The sequence below is a fragment of the Aegilops tauschii genome, chromosome 7 (assembly GCF_002575655.3).
Source record: "Aegilops tauschii subsp. strangulata cultivar AL8/78 chromosome 7, Aet v6.0, whole genome shotgun sequence".
NCBI classification, from domain to species: Eukaryota; Viridiplantae; Streptophyta; class Magnoliopsida; order Poales; family Poaceae; genus Aegilops; species Aegilops tauschii.
The window spans coordinates 572,300,578-572,311,175 of record NC_053041.3 but is presented as its reverse complement, the minus strand read 5'-3'; the positions used below and the strand labels follow the sequence as shown (position 1 = coordinate 572,311,175).

The 10,598-nt window shown below is 38.9% G+C and overlaps 1 long non-coding RNA gene across 1 annotated transcript; it reads left to right on the top strand.

The window, feature by feature from the left end:
* The first annotated feature begins 7,803 nt into the window (after nt 1-7,803).
* LOC120969602 (uncharacterized) lies at nt 7,804-9,240 on the top strand. Its single transcript, XR_005763935.2, has 2 exons — nt 7,804-8,119; nt 8,995-9,240. It is a non-coding gene; the product is annotated as an uncharacterized lncRNA (long non-coding RNA).
* The last annotated feature ends 1,358 nt before the right edge of the window (nt 9,241-10,598 follow it).

Genomic DNA, 10,598 nt, shown 5'->3' with positions numbered 1-10,598 from the left:
CCTTGAAGGGATTGACAACCCCTTTATCGTGTTGGTTGCAAGGTTCTTATTTGTTTGTGTATGTACGACGGACTTGCGTGTGGCCTCCTACTGGATTGATACCTTGGTTCTCAAAAACTAAGGGAAATACTTAGGCTACTGTGCTGCATCACCCTTTCCTCTTCAAGGGAAAACCAACGCATGCTCAAGAGGTAGCAAGAAGGATTTCTGGCGCCGTTGCCGAGGAGTCTACGCTCAAGTCAAGACATACCAAGTACCCAACACAAACTATTATCCCTCGCATTACATTATTTGCCATTTGCCTCTCGTTTTCCTCTCCCCCACTTCACCCTTGCCGTTTTATTCGCCCTCTCTTTCTGTTCGCCCTTTCTTTCGATTGTTTCTTGTTTGCTCATGTGTTGGATTGTTTGCTTGTCACGATGGCTCAAGATAATACCAAATTGTGTGACTTTGCCAATACCAACAACAATGATTTTCTTAGCACTCCGATTGCTCCTCTTACCGATGCTGAATCTTGTGAAATTAATGCTGCTTTGCTGAATCTTGTCATGAAAAATCAATTCGCCGGCCTTCCTAGTGAAGATGCCGCTACCCATCTAAATAGCTTTGTTGATTTGTGCGATATGCAAAAGAAAAAAGATGTGGACAATGATATTGTTAAACCAAAGTTATTCCCGTTTTCTCTTAGAGGTCATGCTAAAACTTGGTTTTCATCTTTGCCTAAAAATAGTATTGATTCTTGGAATAAGTGCAAAGATGCTTTTATCTCTAAGTATTTTCCTCCCGCTGAGATCATCTCTCTTAGAAACGATATTATGAATTTTAAGCAACTTGATCATGAACATGTTGCACAAGCTTGGGAGAGGATGAAATTAATGATACATAATTGCCCTACACATGGTTTGAATCTATGGATGATTATACAATTTTTTTATGCCGGATTGAATTTTGCTTCTAGAAATCTTTTAGATTCGGCCGCGGGAGGCACTTTTATGGAAATCACTTTAGGAGAAGCTACTAAACTCCTAGATAATATTATGGTTAATTATTCTCAATGGCACACTAAAAGATCTACTAGTAAAAAGGTGCATGCAATTGAAGAGATTAATGTTTTGAGTGGAAAGATGGATGAACTTATGAAATTGTTTGCTAATAAGAGTGTTTCTTCTGATCCGAATGATATGCCCTTGTCTACTTTGATTGAGAATAATAATGAATCTATGGATGTGAATTTTGTTGGTAGGAACAATTTTGGTAACAACGCTTATAGAGGAAACTTTAACCTTAGGCCATATCCTAGTAATTCCTCTAATTATTATGGTAATTCCTACAACAACTCTTATGGAAATTTTAATAAGATGCCCTCTGATTTTGAGACTAGTGTCAAAGAATTTATGATTTCTCAAAAGAATTTCAATGCTTTGCTTGGAGAAAAATTGCCTAAGATTGATGAGTTGGCTAGGAACGTGGATAGAATTTCTCTTGATGTTGATTCTTTGAAACTTAGATCTATTCCACCTAAGCATGATATCAATGAGTCTCTCAAAGCCATGATAATTTCCATTGATGTGTTCAAAGAACGAACCGCTAGAAATGCGTGCTAAAAAAGATTGCTTTGTAAAAGCGTGTTCTTCTAGTTTTCATTGTAATAAGGATGATGATCTAAAAGTGATTGATGAGTCCCCTATTAAATCTTTGTTTTTCAATATGAATCTTGATAATGATGGGACTGGAGATGAGTCAACTTTAGTTAAAAGGCGTCCCAATGATTCGGAGTTTTTAGATCTTGATGCAAAATTTGGTAAAAGTGGGATGGAAGAGGTCAAAACTTTAGATAGCAATGAACCCACTATTTTGGATTTCAAGGAATTTAATTATGATAATTTTTCCTTAATAGATTGTATTTCCTTGTTGCAATCCGTGCTAAATTCTCCGCATGCTTATAGTCAAAATAAGGCTTTTACTAAACATATCGTTGATGCTATAATGCAATCTTATGAAGAAAAGCTTGAATTGGAAGTTTCTATCCCTAGAAAAATTTATGATGAGTGGAAACCTACTATTAAAATTAAAATTAAAGATCATCAACGCTATGCTTTGTGTGATTTGGGTGCTAGTGTTTCCACAATTCCCAAAACTTTGTGTGATTTGCTAGGTTTCCGTGAAATTGATGATTGTTCTTTAAACTTGCACCTTGAGGATTCCACCATTAAGAAACCTATGGGAAGAATAAATGATGCTCTTATTGTTGCAAATAGGAATTGTGTGCCCGTAGATTTCATTTTTCTTGATATAGATTGCAATTCTTCATGACCTATTATTCTTGGTAGACCTTTCCTTGGAACGATTGGTGCAATTATTGATATGAAGGAAGGGAATATTAGATTCCAATTTCCGTTAAGGAAAGGCATGGAACACTTTCCTAGAAAGAAAATTAAATTACCTTATGAATCTACTATGAGAGCTACTTATGGATTGCATGCCAAAGATGGCAATACCTAGATCTATCCTTGCCTTTATGCCTAGCTACGGGCGTTAAACGATAGCGCTTGTTGGGAGGCAACCCAATTTTATTTTTGTTTTTTTGATTTTTGGTTCTGTTTTGTAATAAATAATCCATATAGATTCTGTTTAGATGTGGTTTTATTTTTTCATTAGTGTTTGTGCCAAGTAGAACCTTTGGGAAGACTTGGGGAAAGTCTTTGCGATCTTGCTGTAAAAAACAGAAACTTTAGCGCTCACGAGATTAGCTACAACTATTTACTTGAGAGAGCTATTTCGTTGATTCTTTTTGCAGATGATTAATAGATAAATTCCTCACGTCCAGAAATTTATTTTAGAATTTTTGGAGTTCCAGAAGTTTGCGTTTGATACAGATTACTACACACTGTTCTGTTTTTGACAGATTCTGTTTTTCGTGTGTTGTTTGCTTATTTTCATGAATCTATGGCTAGTAATGGAGTTTATGAACCATAGAGAAGTTGGAATACAGTAGGTTTAACACCAATATAAATAAAGAATGAGTTAATTACAGTACCTTGAAGTGGTGTTTTGTTTTCTTTTGCTAACGGAGCTCACGAGATTTTCTGTTAAATTTTGTGTTGTGAAGTTTTCAAGTTTTGGGTAAAGATTTGATGGATTATGGAACAAGGAGTGTCAAGAGCCTAATCTTGGGGATGCCCAAGGCACCCCAAGTTAAAATCCAAGGACAACCAAAAGCCTAAGCTTGGGTATGCCCCGGAAGGCATCCCCTCTTTTGTCTTCGTCCATCGGTAACTTTACTTGGAGCTATATTTTTATTCACCACATGATATGTGTTTTGCTTGGAGCGTCTTGTATGATTTGAGTCTTTGCTTTCTAGTTCACCACAATCATCCTTTCTGTACACACCTTTTGAGAGAGACACACATTAATCGGAATTTATTAGAATACTCTATGTGCTTCACTTATATCTTTTGAGCTAGATAATTTTGCTCTAGTGCTTCACTTATATCTTTTAGAGCACGGTGGTGGTTTTATTTTATAGAAATTATTGATCTCTCATGCTTCACTTATATTATTTTGAGAGTCCTTTAGAACAGCATGGTAGTTTGCCTTGGTTATAAAATTAGTCCTAATATGATAGGCATCCAAGTTGGATATAATAAAACCTATCATATAAGTGCATTGAATACTAGGAGAAGTTTGATACTTGATGATTGTTTTGAGATATGAAGATGGTGATATTAGAGTCATGCTAGTTGAGTAGATGTGAATTTGAGAAATACTTGTTCTAAATTTTGTGATTCCCGTAGCATGCACGTATGGTGAACCGTTATGTGATGAAGTCGGAGCATGATTTATTTATTGATTGTCTTCCTTATGAGTGGCGGTCGGGGACGAGCGATGGTCTTTTCCTACCAATCTATCCCCCTAGGAGCATGCGCGTAGTACTTTGTTTTGATGACTTGTAGATTTTTGCAATAAGTATGTGAGTTCTTTATGACTAATGTTGAGTCCATGGATTATACACACTCTCACCCTTCCACCATTGCTAGCCTCTCTAATACCGCGCACCTTTCGCCGGTATCATACACCCACCATATACCTTCCTCAAAATAACCACCATACCTAACTATTACAGCATTTCCATAGCCATTCCGAGATATATTGCCATGCAACTTACCACCGTTTCATTTATTATGACACGTTTCATCATTGTCATATTGCTTTGCATGATTATGTAGTTGACATCGTACTTGTGGCAAGGCCACCTTTATAATTCTTTCATACATGTCACTCTTGATTCATTGCATATCCCGGTACACCGCCGGAGGCATTCACATAGAGTCATATTTTGTTCTATGTATCGAGTTGTAATTCTTGAGTTGTAAGTAAGTAAAAGTGTGATGATCATCATTATTAGAGCATTGTCCCATGTGAGGAAAGGGTGATGGAGACTATGATTCCCCCATAAGTCGGGATGAGACTCCGGATGAATAAAAAAAGAAAAAAGAGGCCAAAAGAAAAAAAGGCCCAAATAAAAAAAAGAAAAAAAATGAGAGAAAAAGAGAGAAGGGACAATGTTACTATCCTTTTACCACAATTGTGCTTCAAAGTAGCACCATGATCTTCATGATAGAGAGTCTCCTATGTTGTCACTTTCATATACTAGTGGGAATTTTACACTATAGAACTTGGCTTGTATATTCAATGATGGGCTTCCTCAAAATGCCCTAGGTCTTCTTGAGCAAGCGAGTTGGATGCACACCCACTTAGTTTCTTTTGTTGAGCTTTCATACACTTATAGCTCTAGTGCATCCGTTGCATGGCAATCCCTACTCACTCACATTGACATCTATTGATGGGCATCTCCATAGCCCGTTGATACGCCTAGTTGATGTGAGACTATCTTCTCCTTTTTGTCTTCTCCACAACCACCATTCTATTCCACCTATAGTGTTATGTCCATGGCTCATGCTCATGTATTGTGTGAAGATTGAAAAAGTTTCAGAACATCAAAAGTATGAAACAATTGCTTGGCTTGTCATCGGGGTTGTGCATGATTTAAATACTTTGTGTGATGAAGATAGAGCATAGCCAGACTATATGATTTTGTAGGGATAACTTTCTTTGGCCATGTTATTTTTAGAAGACATGATTGCTTTGTTAGAATGCTTGAAGTATTATTATTTTTATGTCAATATTAAACTTTTATCTTGAATCTTTCGGATCTGAACATTCATGCCACAATAAAGAGAAATACATTGAGAAATATGCTAGGTAGCATTCCACATCAAAAATTCTGTTTTTATTATTTACCTACTCAAGGACTAGCAGGAATTAAGCTTGGGGATGCTTGATACGTCTCCAACGTATCTATAATTTTTTATTGTTCCATGCTATTATATATTCTGTTTTGGATGTTTAATGGGCTTTTTTATACACTTTTATATTATTTTTGGGACTAACCTATTAACCCAAGGCCCCGTGCAAATTGCTGTTTTTTTGCCTGTTTCAGTGTTCGCAGAAAAATAATACCAAACGGAGTCCAAACGGAATGAAACCTTCGGGAGCGTGATTTTTGGAACAAACGTGATCCAGAGGACTTGGAGTGGACGTCAAGAAATCATCGAGGAGGCCACGAGGCAGGGGGCGTGCCTACTCCCCTGGGAGCGCCCTCCACCCTCGTGGGCCCCTCGTGGCTCCACCGACCTACTTTTTCCTCCCATCTTGGGGCCTTTTCCGGCGCTCCGCCGGAGGGGGAATCGATCATGGAGGGCTTCTACATCAACACCATAGCCTCTCCGGCGATGTGTGAGTAGTTTACCACAGACCTTCGGGTCCATAGTTATTAGCTAGATGGCTTCTTCTCTCTCTTTGGATCTCAATACAAAGTTCACCTCGATCTTCTTGGAGATCTATTCGATGTAACTCTTTTTGCGGTGTGTTTGTCGAGATCCGATGAATTGTGGGTTTATGATCCAGATTATCTATGAACAATATTTGAATCTTCTCTGAATTCTCTTATGTATGATTGGTTATCTTTGCAAGTCTCTTCGAATTATCAGTTTGGTTTGGCCTACTAGATTGATCTTTCTTGCAATGGGAGAAGTGCTTAGCTTTGGGTTCAATCTTGCGTTGCTCGATCCCAGTGACAGAAAGGGAAACAACATGTATTGTATTATTGCCATCGAGGATAAATAGATGGGGTTTATATCATATTGCTTGAGTTTATCCCTCTACATCATGTCATCATACCTAATGCGTTACTCTGTTCTTATGAACTTAATACTCTAGATGCATGCTGGATAGCGGTCAATGTGTGGAGTAATAGTAGTAGATGCTGGCAGGAGTCGGTCTACTTGTCACGGACGTGATGCCTATATACATGATCATGCCTAGATATTCTCATATATGCACTTTTCTATCAATTGCTCCATAGTAATTTTTTCACCCACCGTAATACTTATGCTATCTTAAGAGAAGCCACTAGTGAAACCTTTGGCCCCCGGGTGTATTTTCCATCATATTAATCTCCCGTCAACTAGCTATTTCTATCGCCGTTTATTTTGCTTTCTTTACTTTTAGTCTTTATCATAGAAATATCAAAAATATTATCTTATCATCTCTATCAGATCTCACTTTTGCAAGTGGCCGTGAAGGGATTGACAACCCCTTTATCGCGTTGGTGCAAGGTTCTTATTTGTTTGTGTAGTTACGAGGGTCTTTCGTGTGGCCTCCTACTGGATTGATACCTTGGTTCTCAAAAACTGAGGGAAATTTACGCTACTTTGCTGCATCACCCTTTCCTCAACAAGGGAAAACCAACGCATGCTCAAGAGCTAGCACCCAGCCGTCTTGCCGTTCAATTTCATCAGCCATCTCTTCACCATTCTCAATTCTCACATACTCACCCTTCCAATTATCAAACCGTAACAATGCCACCTCTTACTCTGGACCCCAAAAAAATGCTTTCCCCTATTTTCTCCACAACATTCCTCACGACCCTCTCTTCCATGCTCTGTAACTGTGGATCAATCTCTTCAAATTCAACCTCCATTTTCACAATTGTATCTCTCTCTATGTCTCGCACGCTACCGTCAACTAGCTTTGCTTTAGATGGTAAGAATTCCACACTGAATTCGAAGGTACGAGCAACATTCCTACTGTTTATCAATGGCGGGCACTGTGAGGCATAGTCGAAGTAGACGAGGCACACATCGCAGGGTTGAAGAGGTTGGACAGGGTGATTACCTAGTCGACGTAGTCTCTCGTGGCTCCATCTCGTTCAGCCCAACGCCGCCCCGCCGCCGCTCCCCAGTCTCACCCACCTCCACAATCTGGATCTCGTGGAAAATAGGGGCAAACAGAGGCTCACTTGGTCAGATCTAACTCAAGACGGAGGGAAATGGTGCCGAATACAGTCACCACATGCGCAGCCACGGCCGTCGTCGTCGTCGCCGCCGCCGACGAGAACGAAGAAGAGAGCAGCAACTAGAAGCAGGGGAGAAGCACGTGTTCAGTCAGGCGGGGAATCGATGCACTGCCAAGTGGGACCCACCACCGATTAGTTTGACCCCCTGTTTTTACCTTAACCGCAGTCCCGTTGACGACTGAACCCATGTTTTAACCACCTGGTCGTATTGGGGCTATTATTGCCATGTAAGATGGTGCACAGGAGCTATTTCTGGCAACTACGTCGCACTCCTTCCGATTCACATGAAATGTGTCGCATAGGAGCTATTCACCCGTTTTCAGACTGTACCCCTATTTCAGCATGAAATTACAGGCAAAATGCCCTTCCACAGCCCGACCGACTGCGGCCCAGAAAACACATCGGCCGCGCTCGCTCCCCTGTCCTCGCTCGATTCCCCTTTCCTCCAGCCGCCGCTAGGGTTCCTGACCCGCCGCCCCTCCTCCCTCGACGAACGGCGGTGACCCTGCTGGAGCAGACGAGCGCCGCCTGACGCGCCCATCCGGCCAGCCGAAGCAGTGCTCAGCGCCGCCTCCTCCGACCCCCATCCCGCCAGCCCCTGAGGTCCTCCGCCCCGCCGGCTCCGACCGCCCTCCCTACCGTCCTCCGCTGGCCCCGAAGAGCCATCCAGCGGGCTGCTGCTGTCCTCTGTCCGCTGCCTCGGTGAGCCTCTCTCTCTCTCTCTCTCTCTCTCTCTCTCTCTCTCTCTCTCTCTCTCTCTCTCTCTCTCTCTCTCTCTCTTCTATTTTCTCTGTACATGGAAGAGTGGATGGATAGATGGATGTAGATGATTTGTAGCTCTTTTCTGTACATGGGACAATGGATTGCTAGATGGATGTAGATGATTTGCTTGATTGATGGATGAATGTAGATGATGTTAGTTTATTTGTTAGATTCTTCTCTGTACATGGAACAAGAGTTCTTCTCTATAATGTGTAGGTAGATCGAAAATCCATTTCTGCCCCTGAGCTCATCTGCACCCGCACCGACGGAAAAAATCAAAACAAATACTAGAAGAATTCAAAAAATTCCAAATAAAATCTGTGTGGTAGACAATTTGATGCGTGAGGCCCGCTCCAAATTTCAAGTCATTTGGACATATGAGCAGCTCTCAGCAAAAAAGATAAATTGGGGGTCTGTAAAAATGTTTACTATTCATGTACTGTTTTGGCCCGATTTGTCTTTTTTGCTGAGAGCTGCTCATATGTCCAAATGACTTGAAATTTGGAGCGGGCCTCACGCATAAAATTGTCTACCACACAAATTTTATTTGGAATTTTTTGAATTTGTTTTGAATTTTTTATGATTTTTTTCTAACCTGGTGCAGATGAGCCTGGGCACCAAAACGCCCTACTCTTACTCTTTTTTCTACCCGAGTTTATTTGTTAGATTCTTCTCTGTACATGGAACAAGAGTTCTTCTCTATAATGTGTAGGTAGATGATTTTTTTTAATTCTTTTTTCTACTACAATTGCTCAATGCTACTTGTGAGTGGTTCTGTTTTGCTACTGCTATGTGCTAATGATGCGTGTGTGTAGCCCCCATTGCCATTTACACGCGCCAATGCTCTACCACCAGAAGATGATGGTACCATGGCTGAAACACGCGATGCTATTGCTACCAGTCTTGTACCATGAGATTAGTCAGTCTATTTGTAATAATATTTAGCAACTTCTTTTGTAGCAAGGGAAACTTGGAAACCTTCTTTATTGTAATATTTAGCAAGCTAAAATATTCATAAATCGTATTCATGCTCATATTCGACGATAATTTGTTCGAAACAACCAAGTGTTAGCAATTCAACACTCAGTTTTAGTTCAGGGACATTACAGACATTTCAGCATACAACTCATCCCATAATAATAGACCAAAATCTCAGAAAAGAACTCGACGGTTGATTCTGGCTGATTCTGAGAGAAGCTGATTCTGTGGGAAGTTTCCCAAAAGTTGATTCTGGAGAATCAAAAGCTAAAAAGAACTAGGCCATTAGTTGCTGCTGAAATGGATGTATCTAGATGTATTTCAGTGCTAGATACATCCATTTGAGCGACAAATAATATGGGACGGATGGAGCATACAATATGTGCAAAAGTTGCACTATTATATGATTATTCTTTGCATATTACAATAAGTGCAATTTCAATGCGAAGTTTTGCATAAGTTTTTTACATTTTCTAAATTTTGTATATTTTTAAAAGATAATATCAATACCACGAATTCATTCTTCCTTATAAAGCTTCATTATTTTTATTTTTTGTTTTTGTATTAGACTTAATATATTTCTTTCTTCATTAAGGCTAACACAAATGCTACTAATTCATTGCTTCTTAGGAAGCCTTTTTTGTGGAAATCCCACTATTATCTCTTTATTCTTGCATATTTTTAAATAGCAAACTAACTATGTATATTATATGGAAATGTTGTCATTGTTTATTTTACTATTTGTTTAAAATTTTCTTTCCTAAAGTGTAAATACCAATGCAACTAATTCATTCTTCCTAATAATTTTTTATTTTTGTTTTTAGTTTTTATTTCATTTTCTTTCTTCTTAAAGGGTAATACAAAAGCCACTAATTCATTATTTCTTATAAAACTTTGTTATTTTGATTTGGTTTTAGGTTTTATTTCTTTTCCTTTCTTCTTTGAGGGTACTACCATTGCCGCTAATTCATTCCTCTTATGCATTTTTTGTTTGTGCAAATTCCACTATTGTATGTTTCTGCTTGCATATTAAAAAACACAGTTTATCTACATATTGTGTGCAAATTTTCTCATTGTTTATTTTAGATTTGTTTTTATTGTCTATCTTCTTAAATGATAAAACATATGCCACTAATTTATTCTTTCTTAGAGAAGTACAATATTTTATTTTATTTTTTTTACTTTTTATTTTCTTCCTTCTTAAAGGGTAATGCCAAATCCACTAAATCATTTGTTCTGAGCAAACTTCATTATTTTGATTTTCTGTTTTAATTTCATTTCCTTTCTTCTGTAAGGATATCACCAATGCCAGTAATTCATTCCTTCTGAGGAAACTACTTTTGTGCGAAAATTTCACTATCATATGCCTATTCTTGCATATTACAAAAAGGCGCAAGTTTTTTTATATTGTGTGCAAGATTTGCCATCGTTTGTTTCAGAT